General features: G+C 41.1%; 1 protein-coding gene across 1 annotated transcript in view; it reads left to right on the top strand.

Moving 5' to 3' along the window:
• The window catches only part of MAMDC2 (MAM domain containing 2), a 217,059-nt gene that overhangs the window by 180,778 nt on the left and 16,250 nt on the right, over positions 1 to 20,031 (top strand). The window lies entirely within an intron of this gene.

Raw genomic sequence — 20,031 nt, 5'->3', positions numbered from 1 at the left:
TAATACGCTGTCTCACCCTGCTCTGCACATGCTCAGTTGCACTTAATTTTTGGCATTGTACCTAAAATCAGAGCCACTAAAGGCTGATCTGCTGAAAGCCTAAAGATTTACTGCAGCTCAGGTGCTCTGGGCTTCAGCAAAATGGCAGCCTCCAGCAATAAGAGACACTAGCAATGCTGGAGGCAATTTACAGCACACACTCATTTTGGTAGCATAATGATTAATGTGGAATGTATGTTACTTGCTAAAGAACATTGTTTTTAATCAAGTTGTTATGGGTAAAGTTCCACTTTAAACTCCCTTTTCATACTTACTTTAGAAGGACTTTACTCCCGTTTCAAGGTGACACTGAAGGCATCCATAGATGGATCAAAAATAGGCCAGTTCAGTAGGAACTGGCCCAATATCGATCCAGCTATGGAAAATTTGGTTGTACTAAGTTGTTTTCTTTTTTTTTGTACAACTACTGCCGCTGATTATAGACACCAGCTGTGATCATTGTATTCTGACGGCAGGGAAACCTCCACAGTCAGTGTTGATGGGGAAATCAAGTGGTTGGAGGAAAGAAAATTGCTTAATGTACGGCCAGCCTAACGGTTGGTTCGGCAGGATATGGGGCCAAACGGTCAGTTTGGCAGGAACAGTGTATTTTGGTGGGGTGGCAGCCCCACTATCAGAATACAATAACTCAGTGAAGGAGATGGGCGCACTAACATCGCTTGTGTTAATACAATGACGTTTTACCCCTTGCCGACCGCCGCACGCTGATGTACGTCGGCACAATGGCACGGAGTGTGCCCACGGGTCCTGCTGACTCGATGTCTGCCAGTGGTCTGCGATCGCGGCGAAGAGAAGCAGAATGGGGAAATACCTATGTAAACAAGGCATTTCCCTGTTCTGCCTAGTGACATGACAGAGATTTTCTGTTCCCCGTCATTGGGAGCAGTGATCTCTGTCATGTTGTAGTGAGCCCATCCCCCCTACAGTTAGAACACACCTAGGGAACACAGTTAACCCCTTGATTGCCTTCTAGTGTTAACCCCTTCCCCGACAGTGACATTTATACAGTAATCAGTGGCTATTTTTAGCACTGATCGCTGTATAGATGTCAGTGGTCCCAAAATAGTGTCAAAAGTGTCCGATCTGTCCGCCGCAATGTCGCAGTCCCAAAAAAAAATCGCAAATCACCGCCATTAGTAGTAAAAAAAAAAAATTATCAAAATGCCATAAATCTATTCCCTATTTTATAGACTTAAGGCTTTACAACAACTTTAAGGGTTTTTTTTCATTCAGCCCACTGGGATGAACGAAAAAAAACTTATAGTGTGTACCCAGCTTCATCCAGGGGAAAAAATAAGATCGAGTGGGTTTATGAGGACAAAAATGAGTACAATGGCAACTTTTTCACAGGTTTGTAATTGCTAAAAATTTCAATGACATTGTGTTCCCTTTTGTGAGCTTTTGAAGCTTGCGTAGTAAATGCAAATATCAACCAGATCATCTGACATCATTGTTGTGGCCTCAAGAATGAATATACACTGCTCAAAGAAATTAAAGGAACACTTTGGAAACATATAAGATCTCAATGAGGAAAAATATCATGCTGGATATCTATACTGATATGGACTGGGTAATGTGTTAGGAAAGGATCCCACATCATTTGATGGAAATGAAAATGATCAACCTACAGAGTTGAATTCAAAGACACCACGAAAATCAAAATGAAAAAATGATGCAGCAGGCTAGTCCATTTTGCTGAAATTTCATTGCAGCAACTCAAAATGGTACTTAGTGGTTTTATGGCCCCCACGTGCTTGTATGCATACCTGACAATGTTGGGGCATACTCTTAATGAGGCGACGGATGGTGTCCTGGGGGATTTCCTCCCAGGTCTGGACCAGGGCATTACTGAGCTGTTGAACAGACTGAGGTGCAACCTGGCAGTGTCGGATGGACTGAAACATAATGTCCCAGAGGTGTTCTATTGGATTTAGGTCAGGCGAGTGTGGAGGCCATTCAGTGATATCAGTTCCTTCATCCTCCAGGAACTGGCTACATACTCTCACCACATGAGGTCGGGCATTGTCGTGCACCAGGCGGAGCCCAGGACCAGCTGCACCAGCATAGCGTCTAACAAGGGGTCCAAGAACTTTATCCCAATACCTAAAGACAGTCAGGGTGCCATTGTCTAGCCAGTAGAGGTCTGTGTGTATCTCCATGAATATGCCTCCTCAGACCTACTACCAAACCGGTCATACTAAACGATGTTACAGGCAGCATAACATTCTCCTTGGCTTCTCCAGACCCTTTCATGTCTGTCACATGTGCTCGGGGTGAACCTGCTTTCATCTGTGAAAAGCACAGGGCGCCAGTGGCGGACCTGCCAATTCTGGTGTTCCATGGCCAATCCACAGTTCCAGGCAGTGAGCACAGGGCCCACTAGAGGATGCTGGGCCCTCAGGCCACCCTCATGAAGCCTGTTTCTGATTGTTTGGTCAGAGACATTCACACAAGTGGCCTGCATAATGTAGGGCTCTGGCAATGCTCATCCTGTTCCTCCTTGCACAAAGAAGCAGAGACCGGTCCTACTGATAGGTTAAGGACCTTCTACAGCCCCATCCAGCTCTCCTAGAGTAACTGCCTGTCTCTTCCATGCTCTTGAGACTGTGCTGGGAGACAGAGCTAAACCTCTGGCAATGGCACATATTGATGTGCCACCCTGGAGGAGTTGGACTGCCTGTGCAACCTCTATAGGGTCCAGGTATCGCCTCTTGCTAGTGACAATGGCCCTAGCCAAATGCAAAACTAGTCAGAAAAGATGAGTAGGGAAAAAAATGTCAGTGGCCTCCACCTGTAAAAACCATTCCTGTTTTGGAGGTCATCTTATTGTTGCCCATCTAGTGCATCTGTTGTTAATTTCATTAACGCCAAAGCAGCTCAAACTGATTAACAACTGCCTCTGCTACTTAACTGACCAGATCAATATCCCTTATGTTCCTTCAATTTTTTTGAGCAGTGTGTGTGTGTGTGTGTGTGTGTGTGTGTGTGTGTGTGTGTGTGTGTGTGTATATATATATATATATATATATATATATATATATATATATATATATATATACAGTGGGGACGGGAAGTATTCAGACCCCCTTAAATTTTTCACTCTTTGTTATATTGCAGCCATTTGCTAAAATCATTTAAGTTCCTTTTTTCTCTCATTAATGTACACACAGCACCCCATATTGACAGAAAAACACAGAATTGTTGACATTTTTGCAGATTTATTAAAAAAGAAAAACTGAAACATCACATGGTCCTAAGTATTCAGACCCTTTGCTCAGTATTTAGTAGAAGCATCCTTTTGATCTAATACAGCTATGAGTCTTTTTGGGAAAGATGCAAGTTTTTCACACCTGGATTTGGGGATCCTCTGCCATTCCTCCTTGCAGATCCTCTCCAGTTCTGTTAGGTTGGATGGTAAACATTGGTGGACAGCCAGTTTTAGGTATCTCCAGAGATGCTCAATTGGGTTTAAGTCAGGGCTCTGGCTGGGCCATTCAAGAACAGTCACGGAGTTTTTGTGAAGCCACTCCTTCGTTATTTTAGCTGTGTGCTTAGGGTCATTGTCTTGTTGGAAGGTAAACCTTCGGCCCAGTCTGAGGTCCTGAGCACTCTGGAGAAGGTTTTCATCCAGGATATCCCTGTACTTGGCCGCATTCATCTTTCCCTCAATTGCAACCAGTCGTCCTGTCCCTTCAGCTGAAAAACACCCCCACAGCATGATGCTGCCACCACCATGCTTCACTGTTGGGACTGTATTGGACAGGTGATGAGCAGTGCCTGGTTTTCTCCACACATACCGCTTAGAATTAAGACCAAAAAGTTCTATCTTGGTCTCATCAGACCAGAGAATCTTATTTCTCAACATCTTGGAGTCCTTCAGGTGTTTTATAGCAAACTCCATGCGGGCTTTCATGTGTCTTGCACTGAGGAGAGGCTTCCGTCGGGCCACTCTGCCATAAAGCCCCAACTGGTGGAGGGCTGCAGTGATGGTTGACTTTCTACAACTTTCTCCCATCTCCCGACTGCATCTCTGGAGCTCAGCCACAGTGATCTTTGGGTTCTTCTTTACCTCTCTCACCAAGGCTCTTCTCCCCCCGATAGCTCAGTTTGGCCAGATGGCCAACTCTAGGAAGGGTTCTGGTCATCCCAAACATCTTCCATTTAAGGATTATGGAGGCCACTGTGCTCTTAGGAACCTTAAGTGCAGCAGAATTTTTTTTTGTGACCTTGGCCAGATCTGTGCCTTGCCACAATTCTGTCTCTGAGCTCTTCAGGTAGTTCCTTTGACCTCGTGGTTCTCATTTGCTCTGACATGCACTGTGAGCTGTAAGGTCTTATATAGACCGGTGTGTGGCTTTCCTAATCAAGTCCAATCAGTATAACCAAACACAGCTGGACTCAAGTGAAGGTGTAGAACCATCTCAAGGATGATCAGAAAAAATGGACAGCACCTGAGGTAAATATATGAGTGTCACAGCAAAGGGTCTGAATACTTAGGACCATGTGATATTTCAGTTTTTCTTTTTTAATAAATCTGCAAAAATGTCAACAATTCTGTGTTTTCTGTCAATATGGGGTGCTGTGTGTACATTAATGAGGAAAAAAAATGAACATAAATGATTTTAGCAAATGGCTGCAATATAACAAAGGGTGAAAAATTTAAGGGGGTCTGAATATTTTCCGTCCCTACTGTAAATATATATATATATATATATATATATATACATATCATATTTACTGTATAGTTAATCAGATAGGAATTGTATTTTCTGTCATATAGTTAGTACAACCCTGGTAATACCGAATATATTGTTAACCACTTCAGCTCCGGAAGATTTACCCCCTTTAACCTCTTGGCATCCAAGCTATAGCTGAATGACGGCCACAGCGCGGACCTGAATTTCCGGGAGGCCGTCATATGACGGCCTCCCCTGTGCATGCGCCTTGCCTGCGCGCTGCAGGGCGCGCGGAGCGTGCTGTGATCACCAAGTCACTGAGACTCAGGTGATCACCGATCCAAGTATGGGGCCGGTCCCGGCCCCTTACCATGTGACCCATTATTGCCACCCATCAGTGCCCATCACTGCCACCCATCAGTGCCCATCACTGCCATCTATCGGTGCCCATTACTGCCACCTATCGGTGCCCATCAGTGCCGCCTCATCAGCGTACATCAATGAAGGAGAAAAATTACCTGTTTTAAAATTTTTAGAACAAAATATTAAAAAAAAAACAAAAAAAAAATCGGTCTTTTTACATTTTTTTAAGAAAAAATAAAAACCGCAGAGGTGATTAAATACCACCAAAAGAAAGCTTTATTTGTGAGGAAAAAAATGATAAAAATTTCATTTGGGTACAGTGCTGTATGACCGTGCAATTGTCATTCAAAGTGCATCAGCGCTGAAAGCTGAAAATTGGTCTGGACAGGAGGGGGGTTTAAGTGCCCAGTAAGCAAGTGGTTAATGACCAGGCCATTTTTTGTGATACGGCACTGCGTTATTTTCACTGACATCTGCACGGTCGTGTGACACTGTACCCAAATACATTTTTTTCCCACAAATTGAGCTTTCTTTTGGTGGTATTTGATAATGCCCCCCCACCCCCTGCGCTATACAAAAAAATACCGATAGTTTTGAAAAAAAAATAATAATATTTTTTACTTTCTGCTATAAAACACATCCAATAAAAACCTTTAAACAATCAAATTTCTTCATCAATTTAGGCCAATATGTATTCTGCTACATGTTTCTGGTAAAAAAAAATCAAAATAAGCTTATATTGATTGGTTTGCGCAAAATTTATAGTGTCTACAAACTATGGCATATTTTTATGGAATTAAAAAAATTTTTTTTTTACTAGTAATGGCGGTGATCAGCAACGTATAGTGGGACTGCAATATTGTGGCAGAAAATCATACATGAACTGAAACTTTTAACACTTTTTTGGGAACCAGTGACACTAATACAGTAATCAGTGCTAAAAATATGCACTGTCACTGTACTAATGATACTGGCTGGGAAGGGGTTAACATCAGAGGCGATCAAAGGGTTAACTGTGTGCTTAGCCAGTGTTTTATTACAGTGTGGGAGGTGCTTTTAACACGGGAAGACATGGAACCTAGTCCCTGCTTTGCAGAGAGACAGGACCCATGCCTTCCCTCGTGGTGGAATGTCAATCTGCCTTTTTTACATAGGCAGACTGCCGTTCTGCCTCTCTGGAGGATGATCTGCGGGTGCCAGGGGACATCAAGTCTGCTGTACCTGCCGATCAGCTCCTGCTGTGTATAATCACAGCGGGAGCGAGTCGCCGGCAGCCCGCATCCGCACCCCCAACCCGGAAGTGCAGGATTGCAGATATATTTGTGATCCTGCGTGTAGCAGCTGCCCTGTAGCAGTAAAACTGCTATAGGGTGGTCGGCAAGTGGTTAAAACACAATATGTATATATATATATATATATATATATATATATATATATATATATATATATATATATATATATACATACATATACAGTTGTGTGAAAAAGTATTTGCCCCTTTTCTGATTTTTTTTTTTTTTTGCATAATTGTCACACTTAAATGACTCAGATCATCAAAAAATTTTATTATTACACAAAGAAAACCCGAGTAAATACAAAATGCAGTTTTTTTTACAATTATTTTGTTTATTCAATCATAAGACAAATTCAAATACATATAGAGTAGAACAGGATAACACAACATCAATTATCACAATAAAATCATATCCTTATATCTATCATGCAGTAAATTAAGTCGCTACCCAGACACTCCTCATCAACACAATATTCTTAGCTAAGGATCCCGTGTCCAGCCAGCTTGTGATCTCGAACTCGTCTTAATCTGTTTTATACAAAAAATTTTTATACAAAAACAACAAAACAAAACAAAACAAACAAAAAAAAAAGGGGGGGGGAGGGTCAAGCCCCTCCATGGGAATACACCTCAATTGTGCTTGTATATCAAAAGGAGGATTGAGCTAAGAACCTTGAATTAAGTACCCACTCTAACTACCCAAATTATTGTCAAGGAGAGTGCTTCCCTCCCCTGAGGCCATAAACACATTCCAAAGTGACCAAGTCTTATGCCGCGTACACACGGTCGGACTTTTCGTCTACAAAAGTCCAACGGACGCTGACGGACTAAAGCTGGCTGGTAATCCGATCGTGTGTGGGCTTCTCCGGACTTTCAACGGACTTTTTCAGCCTCAAATCCGACGGACTTTAGATTTGAAACATGCTTCAAATCTTTCCGACGGACTCGAGTCCGGTCGAAAAATCCGCTCGTCTGTATGCTAGTCTGATGGACAAAAACCCACACTAGGGCAGCTATTGGCTACTGGCTATCAACTTCCTTATTTTAGTCCGGTGTACGTCATCACGTAAGAATTCGACGGACTTTTGTGTGATCGTGTGTAGGAAAGTCTGTTCGTTAGAAAGTCCGCCGCAAGTCCGTCGAAAGTCCGTCGAAAGTCTGTCGGACAGGCTGTCGGCCTTTTGTAGCTGAAAAGTCCGACCGTGTGTACGCGGCATTAGAGTAACGCTCCTGCTGATGTCGCGTGGAAAGAACCAGGTCTTCTAGTTTGTTAATCTCTTTTACTTTACGTAACCACATCCCTATTGTCGGAGGCATCAGTGATTTCCATGTCAGGGGGATACATGCCTTAGCAGCGTCTAAAAGATGATGAATAATGGATTCCTTGTAGGCCTTTTCTGGTATATGAGACGCATGGAGGAGAAAAAAGGCCAGGTCTTCTGGTGTTTTACTATCCATAAAATTTTGGGCAATATGTCTAACTTCTATCCAAAACTTCTCTAGTTTGGGGCACTTCCAAAAATATGTAACATCGTACCACTGTCTCTCTGACATCTCCAGCACAGGTCAGAGGAGTCAGGAAAGATTCTCTTCAATTTCACTGGCGTTCTGTACCACCGAGTAAAAATTTTAAAGTTAGACTTTTGAATTTTCGCACAGGTCGATGATTCGTGCGTAAATTTAAGAATATGTTGTAACTGTGTTAAGCTAAAAGGCTTTCCCAGCTCCTGTTCCCATTCCTGAACACAATTCAAAAGATTAGTTCCCTTAGGTGTAATCAGTAGTTCATAATTGACCGATAAGGTATGAGATATTGCTCCAGCCTCTGTGCACATTTTTTTCAAAAGTAGTGAGGGACCTGGCAAACCGTCTCGGGGCCAGAAGAGTGCTAAGAAATGGGTGATCTGAAGAGCACTCCAGAATCTTAGTCTAAACTTACCCGCCTGCTCCATCAACTCCGGGACTGTCTGCCACGCCCCAGCTTTTATATAGCTAGACACCTGTACATAGCCCATATTCCATAAGTGCTTAAATGCCACATCTTCCATCCCAGGAGGAAAGCAGGGGTTTCCCAGTATCGGGTATAAAGGGGATTCCTCAGGTGTTATGCCCATACTAGGTAACAAAGCTGAACAGAGCCTAATAGTAGTACCTATTAAAGGGTGTTTGGTAAGCTCTCCAGGGAGATGGGCAGAGCACCATAGGGCTCCGTCCAATGGAACGGGCGACTGAGCATATTCCAACTGTACCCAAAGTTTAAGATCTTTATGTCTGTTCCAATCAATTACTCTGCTCAGATGTATAGCTTGATGGTATTTTCATATATCTGGGACCGCCAGTCCCCCAAATATTTTTGGAAGTGTTAATTGGTTGCGTTGCAACCGAGGTTGTTTATGTGCCCAAATAAAATAAAAAATTAACCTCTGAGTTTGTTTAAAATATGTAGATGGTATACGTATCGGCAATGCCTGTAGAAGAAAAAGAAATTTGGGGAGGATGCTCATCTTAATGATGTTACAGCGTCCGAGCCATGAGTGGAAGCCCGTTTTCCAGTTATCCAATAAACGCTTAACCTTTTTAAGCAATGGGGGGAAATTTGACTCAAAGATCTTACCTATATTGGGTGGGATCAGCGTACCCAAATATGTTAGTGCTTTATCCGTCCGTTTAAACTTAAAATTTTTCTTAAGTTGCTCAATTGATATTTGAGGACAATTAACCCCCATTGCCTCCAACTTAGAAAAATTAATACGAAGATTGGAAATTAGACTATACTTCTCAAATTCTGTCATTAAATTTGGAATTGTGATCAAGGGGTTCGTAAGAGAGAAAAGCATATCGTCTGCATACGCTGAAATTTTACATTGGGCCTCCCCTATTTGTATTCCTGTAATATCTTGATTTAGACGTATTGTGCAGAGAAACGGTTCCAGTGACAGGGCGAACAGGAGTGGTGACAGGAGACATCCCTGGCGTGTCCCATTAGAGATTGAAAAAGTTTCTGATAATACTCCGTTAGCCCGTACTCGAGCTGCCGGGCGAGAGTAAATGGAGGTGATCCACTGCAGCATTTTACTCCCAAAGCCTCCATATCACAGAACTGCCAACATATAACTCCAGTTCACCCTATCAAAGGCTTTCTCCGCGTCTGTATTTAGAAACACACATTGTGTCTGTGTTTTATTCACTACCTGTAAAAGATTCAGGACCTTCGTAGTATTGTCTCTTGCTTCGCGTGTGGGAACGAATCCCACTTGATCCAGGTGTATCAGGTTCGGGATATACTGTTGGATCCTATTTGCTAAAATTTTGGTAAAGAGTTTGAGGTCTAAATTAAGCAGAGAAATTGGTCTATAGCTTCCACAGGAAGCTGGGTCTTTCCCCTCCTTCGATATCACCGAGATATGGGCTAGCAAGGTGTCCTGTGTTAATGTTGCTGACGAACCAAGAGCATTAAATAATTTAACCATATATTGAGCTAAAGAAGGGAGCAATATCTTATAATATTGGGCCGTCAAGCCGTCGGGACCTGGTGCTTTACCCATTTTAGTGGCCTTTACAGCTCCTTAAAGTTCTTCCATAGTTACGGGGCTTTCAAGGTTATCTCTATCCTCATCCGACAATTGGGACATTAATGACCGCGAAAGATACCGATCTATCTGAGCTTGGGTAGGGGGTTGCGTCTGCAAATTATATAAAGAATTGTAAAATTTTTGAAATGCTTGAGCTATGTCATATGGTTTCGTAACCCTGAGCCTATTAGATGTAACCAAGTGTGGGATATAATTCCTTAATTTCTGCTCGCGCAAAGACTTAGCTAAGAATCTCCCACACTTGTCCCCAGACTCATACGAAAACTTCCTACAAGTTTGTAGTGCTGCCTTCGCTTTAAATTGAAGAAGATCCGAAATTTGTGCTCGTTTAGCCAGAAGATCTTTCTCTAATGAAGCGGACTGAGCTTGTTTATGACGCAGCTCTAAGGAAGTCAAATCCTCCAGTAGTAATTTGAGCTGTTCCGCCCGTTTCCGTTTAATCCTGGCACCATGTTTGATCAACACCCCTCTAATAACCGCCTTATGTGCTGCCCAGACAATTCCGGGATCACAATCTGGGGTATCGTTGGCGCTAAAATAAAATTCTAACTGTTTGATTACGTCTTCCAGGACATCTTTGTCCTGTAGAAGACTCTCATTCAGTCTCCATTGAGTCTGTCTATTCATCCGAGATTTATATAGGTCATATGTCAAAAATATAGGTGCGTGGTCTGACCAAGTAATAGAGCCTATTGTAGCAGTTCGTACTGAATGAAGTTGGGCATGTGGAACGAAGAAAGATCTATACGGGAATAAGATTTATGCGGAAGGGAGTAAAAAGTATAGTCTTTTTCTGTAGGATGGAGTAAACGCCATATATCAATCAATTGATTCCTGTGCAAAATTTGGGTAATACCATTCCGTGTACTAAGAGAAATGGATGACAGTCCAGTGGAAGTATCTTCCACTGGATTTAATGACATATTCCAATCTCCTCCGCTTAAGCGTTTTATCCAAGAAAGTCCCTTGATGTACATTGGGAGCATACACTGTCGCCAATGTAACCCCAACATCGCCCACTCTGCCCTTTACAAACAGGAAGCGCCCTCCAGGATCTCTGACTGCGTCTACAAAAAACCATGGTATTCTGCTCGAGAGGATAATAGACACTCCCCTTGACTTCGCCATTTGATTTGTAGAATGATAAACTATTGGATATGGCCGACTTTTTAAAATAGGTACTTTATCATCTCTAAAATGTGTCTCCTGTATAAATGCAACATCTGTTTTAAGACGCTGCAAATCATGCAGGAGCATCCTCCTTTTTTCTTGCGTATTTAGACCCTTAACATTAGGCGAGAGCACATTGAGGGTTTCCATGGTAGGGAGAGAAAAAAAAAGGGGGGGGGGGAATAAAAGCAATAAGGGATAAACACTAACCTAAGAAAAAAAAAAAAAAAAGCAATATACTGCTAAAACGCTCACCGGTCCAACCCGGTACTTGAGCGTTGACTTATGTGGGGTTGTGGACAAAAATGGTCGGAGGTAGAGCTCCGGGTATACCTGTCCCCCCCGACCATCTAAAAGGATTATATAAAAAAAAAAAGGAGCCGACCTTTTAACTATATCGAACAGCATATAAGAATCCTTATATTACTACACGATATCAACTTGCGGGTCAAGAGAGTACTATCTTATAATTGGCAGTTTATAATCTAAAGCATATGGTAGGTTCTCTTCAAAATCTGAGGGTTTCCCTTTTCTAAGATCCTCTCTCTTCTTTAATAGACCTTTTAAATCAAAATACACATTATATGTATACCTCCATAGGGCCCACCTCTATAATTTCAAGTGGGGGAGATATCAATCTTCCCTACTATACACACCTTCCAGTCACCTTCTACAAAGGGGGCCCCCTATTTAATTTATCTAAACTGTTTATTATATTGTCTCTCTTCTTTTTCTAATATCTATAATACCACCGACAGATAGTTAACGGGAGGACTTAGGTACGACCTAGACATATAACCTATCCCCTATTCTAAGAGGCGCAAAGCAGGGTACAAAATATGTATACCCACATATTTATCTATATGTGCCTAATCATACCTACACACGCATACACACATATGTACCCAGAAAAAATAAATAAATATTAATTTAAGTCATTGCATCCAGAGGAAAAAAAAAAGTTAAATAGGTTAAAACACCAATAAGTGAAAAAAAAAAAACAAAAAAAAAAACCTATATCCTTTTTAAGTTGCATAAACCGCAACATAACAAAATTGTGTTGCTAACGCGCCCTTAGGAAAAAAAAAAAAAAGTTAAATAGGTTAAAACACCAATAAGTGAAAAAAAAAAAAAAACGAAAAACAAAACAAAAACAACCTATATCCTTTTTAAGTTGCATAAACCGCAACATAACAAAATCGTGTTGCTAACGCGCCCTTAGAAAAAAAAAAGAAGAGGGGAAGGGAAATATCCTTCCAAGTGTGATAATTAATTACCTATCAAGTGCTATAGAGCAACAGGTGAAGGCCCCTGCAAAAAAAGAAAAAAAAAAGGGGATGACCCCAATATCTAACCAAAACGGACCTATACACTCATATTTCTTCTGGTTCTTCTATTCCCAAACCCAGTTTAAACGTCTTTTCATTAATATATATTAGACAATACCAAAAAAAAAAAAAAGGGGAGGTGTCTTACAGAATATATCATACATATATTAAAGGAGCTACAGCTAGACCTTAAACAAATATTGCTACAAATGGACTCATAAAATAAAAAAAAAAAAAAAAGAAAACACAGATTCTAAAGAAAAACAAGTGCCATAGACATTTTAGGAGGAGGAAGAAAACACCCGTTGCCTCAATAAATTAAAACACAAATGGGTGTTAAAAAAAAAACAAAAAAAAAAATTATCAAATACGAGTTGCAGAAACTGCAACTCAAAAAACACAGTGATACCCAAGTGTCTAAAAAAAACAAACGTGTAATTGTACATCCAAATGTGAACATGTAAAAAGAAAAAGGACTAAGTCCTTTTAAGTTGCACAAATCTCAACATAGCAAAATCGTGTTACTAACGAGCCCTTAAAGACTGATTCCATTCGTGCTAAGGAAAAAGAGAGAGGGAAATACCCTTTCAAATGTGAATAATTAATTACCTACTAAGTGCTATGAGGCAACAGGTGCAGGCCCTCCTAAATAATTACACACAAAAAAAAAAAAAAAAGGGGAGAAAAGGGGCATATGTTCCACACCGAATGCAATTAACTATCTTCTTAATACATCCTAAATAAAGAGCCTGCAGCTTCTTAGTTCAATAAATGATTACATTTGTGTCCTGTCTTAGAACGTCAATAACCTATAGCGTCCTCTCAGAAATTTCAGGGTGCTTATCTTAATACATATGGCAGAGGCCAAAATTACAGATCTAGGATAGGAGGAATTATGAAAAATGTCCACTAGTGTCCTCTCTGTCACCTCTTTCCCTCAATTGGACAAAAGGTCTAAGTTCTGGTTCTTAGTTCTGTGCCCTGCGGAAACTTTGGGGTCCGCATCAAGGCTACTGTTGTTGTAGCACTTGAGTATGATTTCCACGACCTTGCTTACTCTGGGGGCCCGATCTACCCCCCATATGTGTAATATAAAAGAGCCAATTGGGAATTTGAATAGGTGGCACATCCATAAAAGCAAATAGTCCCGGAAGATCTGTCGGTGTACGAAGCGTATATGAAGATGATGCCTTACGAAATGTCACCGCCAATGGATATCCCCATCTATATGTGTACCCCTGTTCTTTAGCCAGATCTAAAATTGGCCGCAGGCATGCTCTTCGCTGGAGGGTAGCCCGAGATAGATCCAACAAGATTTTAATAGGGTTCCCCTCAAAGTCAATATTCCCTGCTCCCCACGCAGCTCTAAGTATCTGCTCCTTCTGTGAATAACTATATAGTCGGCATATAACATCTCTGGGTCTCTCTGGATCTCTTGATTTGGGGCCCAGAGCTCTATGGACCCTATCTAACTCAACCACCATCTGAGGGGATTTTTAAGCCGTCTGAAATATGGTATTCACTATTTTCTGGAGATCTTCTACCTCCGTCTCTTCAGGGATACCCCGAAGCCGCAAATTGTTCCGGTGGCTTCTATCTTCCAAAACCTCCATATGGAGCTGTAATTCCACTGCTGTATCTGCCTGAATAGTCTGTGTTCTTTCAATAGTTTTTACCCGCTGTTTGAGGGAAGACACAGTTCCCTCTCCTATGCTCACTCTCTCCGCGAGTGTGTCAATATCTGTCCTTACCGCTTGAATGTCCTGGCGGTGTGACTCTTCCACCCGGAGAATTAGGTCCTCGATTTCCCGGCGTGTGGGAAGCTCTCTCAGCAGCGCTCGGATGTCTCCTTCCACACTGCCTGTATCCTCAGCTTGTAGAGGATCACCGGCTTCCGCTTGCGCATGATGTGAGGACGCCGGGATTTCCAACTTGGAGTCTGGCATATGGGGTGGAGCAGGCAGGTTCGGCTTAGTACTGACAGCCCGGCTTGAACTATGTAAAGCAGCCACTGTAGCGCCTGGAGACTCTCGTGGCGGTGGGACGAAATATTGCTGAATATCTCCCTGTATAGTGCGAGAGGCAGGAGGCTGGACTCTCCTTGTTGTAGATCGTGTCTCCCGAGATGTCCTCATGCCGCGGTAGTGCCTATTAGTCAGCAATTATTTGGTCGGGGAGAGCATGGTAGTCCCGGAGCTCCACTATAGCAAGTCTTCACACCGCCATGTCCAGGCCAGGCCCCCCCAAAATGCAGTTTTTAACCACTTCAGCCCCGGAAGAATTTACCCCCTTTCTGACCTGAGCACTTTTTGCGATACGGTACTGTGTCGCTTTAAGTGACAATTGCTCGGTCGTGCGACGTTGCGCCCAAACAAAATTGATGTCCTTTTTTTCCCACAAATAGAGCTTTCTTTTGGTGGTATTTGATCACCTCTGCAGTTTTTATTTTTTTGCGCTACAAACAAAAAAAGAGCGACAATTTTGAAAAAAAAAGCAATATTTTTTTACTTATTTTTTAATAACTATCCCCCCAAAATGTATAAAAAAACAAATTTGTTCCTCAGTTTAGGCCGATATGTATTCTTCTACATATTTTTGGTAAAAAAAAATCGCAATAAGCGTATATATATATATATATATATATATATATATATATATATATATATATATATATATATATATAAAAATAGGGGATAGATGTATGCCATTTTTATTATTATTATTTTTTTTTTATTAGTAATGGCGGCGATCTGCATTTTGTTGTGTGACTGGGACATTATGGCAGACACATCAGACACTTTTGACACTATTTTGGGACCATTGTCATTTACACAGTGATCAGTGCTATAAAAATGCACTGATTACTGTATAAATGACACTGGCAGGGAAGGGGCTACACACTAGGGGGCGATCAAGGAGTTAAGTGTGTCCTAGGTAGTGATTCTAACTGTGGGGGGGGCTACATAGGACTTGACAGCGATCACTGCTACCAATGACAGGGGGCAGTAGATCTCTGTCATGTCACTAGGCAGAACGGGGAAATGCCCATTTGCGCACCCGTGCACCCGCGCACCCGCACCTGTATATCGTCATGCGGTGGTCGGCAAGTGGTTAAATGATGGTTTCATTTATTAAGGCAAAAAAGCTGTCCAAACCTGTCTGGCTTTATGTGAAAAAGTAATTACCCCCTAAACCTAATAACTGGTTGTCCCTCCCTTGGCGGCAACAACTGCAATCAAGCATTTTCGATAACTGGCAATGAGTCTTTCACATTGCTGTGGAGCAATTTTGGCCCACTCTTCTTTGCAGAATTGTTTTAATCCAGCCACATTGGAGGTTTTTCCAGCATGAACAGCCTGTGTAAGGTCATGATACAGCATCTCAATTGGATTTAAGCCAGGGCTTTGACTAGGCTACTCCAAAACTTATATTTTGCTTTGTTTGAACCATTTGGAGGTGGACTTGCTATTGTGTTTCGGATCATTGTCGTGCTGCATAACCCAAGTGCACTTGAGCTTGAGGTCACGAACTGATGGCCGGATATTCTCCCTTAGGATTTTCTGGCAGAGCTCAGAATTCATGGTTACATCAATTATGGTAAGTCGTCCAGGTCCTGAAGCTGCAAAGCAGCCCCAGACCATCACGCTACCACCACCATGTCTAACTGTTGGTATGATGTTCTTGTTACGAAATGCTGTATTCGTTTTATGCCAGATCTAACGGGACGCACACATTCCAAAAAAAGTTTAATTTTTGTCTCATCAGTCCACAGAATATTTGCCTAAAAGTCTTGGGGATAATCAAGATTTTTTTTGGTAAATGTGAGATGAGCCTTTGTGTTCTTTTTGGTCAGCAGTGGCTTTGGCCTTTGAACTCTCCCATGGATGCCATTTTTGCCCAGTCTCTTTCTTATTGTTGAATCATGAACACTGATCTTACCTGAGACAAGTGAGGCCTGCAGTTCTTTAGATGTTGTTCTGGGTTCTTTTATGACCTTCTGGATGAGTCGTCGTCATGCTCTTGGAGTAATTTTTGTAGGCCGGCCACTCCTGGTAAGGTTCACCACTGTTCCAAGTTATCTCCATTTGTGGATAATGGCTCTCCCCATGGTTCACTGGAGTTCCATAGCCTTAGAAATGGCTTTGAAACCCTTCCTAGACCGATACATGTACTTAACTTTGTTTCTAATCTGTTCTTGAATTTTTTTCTCGATTGTGGCATGATGTGTTGACTTTTTGTGATCTGTTAGCGTGCTTCACTTTGTCAGACAGCTTCTATTTATGTAATTTCTTGATTCAACAGCTCTGGCAGTAATCAGGCCTGGGTGTGGCAAGTGAAATTTAACTCTGTTTTAAACTGCTTTCCAGTTCATTCATGATTCAGCATGGGAGGGGGCAATTACTTTTTCACATAGGGCCAGGCAGGTTTGAACAGCTTTTTTCCCTTAATAAATGAAATAATAATTTAAAAACTGCATCTTGGATTTACTCAGGTTATCTTTGTGTAATATTAGAATTTGTTTGATGATCTGAATCATTTAAGTGTGAGAAATATGCAAAAAAATAAAAGGAAGGGGGCAAATACTTTTTCACACAACTGCATATGTGTATAATTATTTATATATATATATATATATATATATATATATATATATATATATACGTATATATACATATATATATATATATATATATATATATATATATATATATATATATATATATATATATATATTTTTTTTTTTTTTTTGTAAAGGATAGGGAAGAGGTCGAACCTTTTTTGGATTTTCAATTTTTGCAGTTCAATGGGTAAATTTTCCCTCACTTTCTATTTGACAGAGGTATTAAAACAGTTTTTAAAATAAATTTGGGAAGGGTGAAAATCGCTGTCAGGCTTTTGTTGCTCTCTGTATCTCTATTGGAAAGACGCTTAATTCCTGATTGGTCACCAGGACAGGAAGTGAGGTGAAATCTCACCAACAGGAACACAAATGTGTTTCCATCCCTATTCTACCCAAAACAAAAAAAAAGTATTTTGGCTGCACTGGGGCTCTAAGTTTAGTAAGTGTTGCACGAATAGTGTCCAGGTTCAGAAATAGAAGGTTTATCTATCCATTGTTACTAGTTATAACTGGACATTTAGCTGTTTGCTATTACTATATATAGAACTATTTGAGAGGCCCTCTTACTGCATCTTTAAAGCTATTTCTCATTTGTTTCTGTTAGATTTTGGCAAGTACATTTGGCTTATAAAGCAGCTGATCTCATTGTTTGGTAATGGTGACAGCCGGATTCATAAATGCTGCTTTTTCCATAACAGCTTGGTGCGGCTGAGAAAGCATCCTATTAGCTTTATTGGAGTTTTATTAACTATCATACTTTATCTGTTGAGAGATCATGTAAATTAACAGAGCATTGTTAAATTTGTCAGTGACTCTCTCTTAAGCTTTCTGTAAACAGAATTATTTTAAAAGCAAATTCTGGATAGCGTGAGGTATATGTGTTGTTATGTAGTTATAACAGCATGTCTCCATAGATGTTGTACTCCTGTACTCCACAATGTGCCTGAAAAAGTGCTTTGTGTTTTGTGATGTACATTAGATATTACAAGCCTGGTGCTTCAAACACTTATATGCTGAAAGGTGTTCTGACTATAATTATGGCTCAGCATTGCATGCTAATTAGCATCTGATTAATTACAAATGTCTAAAGGAAAAATGTAGGAGATGCTGTTTATTACAGGTCATACTTTTACCACATCTACGGTCTTTTTACTGTATCTAAGATGTGCATGTGAATGTAAGCAGCATACAATATGTATACCAGGGTGTGCTAATACTTAAGCAGGGTATACAGTACACACAACTCACAGATCCCTGCATCAACACCAGTGATGTAGATGCAGAGATCTCACTTGCTGCACTACTGTATTCTGACAGCAGGGGCTCCCCATTGTTAGAATACACAGATTACTGCAGCAGCCATTGGCTGAAAATGCTGATTAAATGCTGGAAAACCTTCAACAGAAGCCGGTTGTTATACAGCGCGGTACACATTTACAGTATGTACATGAGTGGCAGAAATATTTCTTAATTATAAATGCAGGCTGCTTCCTGTTTAATAATTAGGCATAATGAGTGTGCCTTACTGAATCATTAAATTAACTGCAAAAGAGTTCTGCTCCCTGCATGCTCTAATGATGTAAAACACCCACAGTATAATTTGTAGCCTGATTAAGAGAGCTCGGCTAGATGGCTAGAGCTAGGTCATATGAGAGATCTGAGGAGCAGCAGCTTAAAGTGTATGGAAAATCTAACAAGTAACTTATTTTATTTGCTACTTTTGGACTGAAAAATATGCCATTGAAAGTGTTTCGTTATATCTCTTGCAAATACATGTTGCTGATTCTGCCAGAAATCTTGTGCTGATTGTCATCACTTCATCGTTCCTAGGGTTCTTGGTGAAACACAGAAAACCTTCTTCTATGTTATAGAGAATGTCAGGGGGAGGTTTTATGTAGTCAAAACACACTTCTTGTACTAGGGCGACAATGCTGCACCTCCATAAGTACAATAATGATCATTGTGGTCATTGTTACCCTAGAGTGCGGAAATGTGTTTCCGGCAGGATCAAAAAGTGAAAATGTAGGAAAATTTAGGAAGTAGGCCTGAAAAAAAGAAAAATAATAATAACTTGGCCGCCACATTTAAGAATAGACAAGTTACAATATATTAATTTTTTGTAGATTAGTTCATCAAAATTTGAAAAACTACTGTTCATCAAAACCATAACAGATTTTGCAGCAGCAGCTATCCTGTGAGACACACACAGTACTAAATAACTTTTCAAATGAAGCTGTGCTTAAAGTGACAAAAATAAACATGAGAAAATGTAGAAATTGTGAAAGAAAAGTCAATAGAGAGACAAAGTCCATCCACTGATATGTGCACCATCCATCACTAAAATTGTGTGATCTTGGATGTAGACCTCCACCATATAAAATGCCTGCTTACCGAAACATGTTGACCTCCTATTACAGAAGGTTAATCTCGCTTGCGGCTCATAATTCAGCCAAGGCCTTTGTCCCACTGGGAAACTAAATGGATATCCACCTCTTATGGGTACTCGATCATAGACACATAGCTCGCTCGCCCAGCGCTCCTGTCGCAGCTGCTACCAGTAGTGACCATTTAGCGCTGACACACATACCCTCTGTTCTCAGCTGCATAAGAGCTGGCGGAGGAGAAGCAGCAGAACACTGAGTGTTAACACATTCCCAGTGAATGGCTGTGCAGCGAGGGCGTGTCAGGACAAGTCAGATCTTTGGTGGAGAGCACACGGAGTTCGCAGCACAGCTGGAGAACTGACCACAGTGTGTTCTCAAGTTTAGTGTGGTCGGTTTTTAACAGGAAAGCAGAGGGACTGGCAGGAATGACAGGTATTTCACACAAAGGAAGCAATACAAAGAGAATGGGATACTTTTTCATACAAGTACATGGTACAGCAGGCACATACCAGGAATATGAAGTGTTGAGGTAACAAACACTT

Source organism: Aquarana catesbeiana, linkage group LG01, assembly GCF_042186555.1.
Source record: "Aquarana catesbeiana isolate 2022-GZ linkage group LG01, ASM4218655v1, whole genome shotgun sequence".
Taxonomy (NCBI): Eukaryota; Metazoa; Chordata; class Amphibia; order Anura; family Ranidae; genus Aquarana; species Aquarana catesbeiana.
This window is presented reverse-complemented; position numbering and strand designations above follow the sequence as displayed.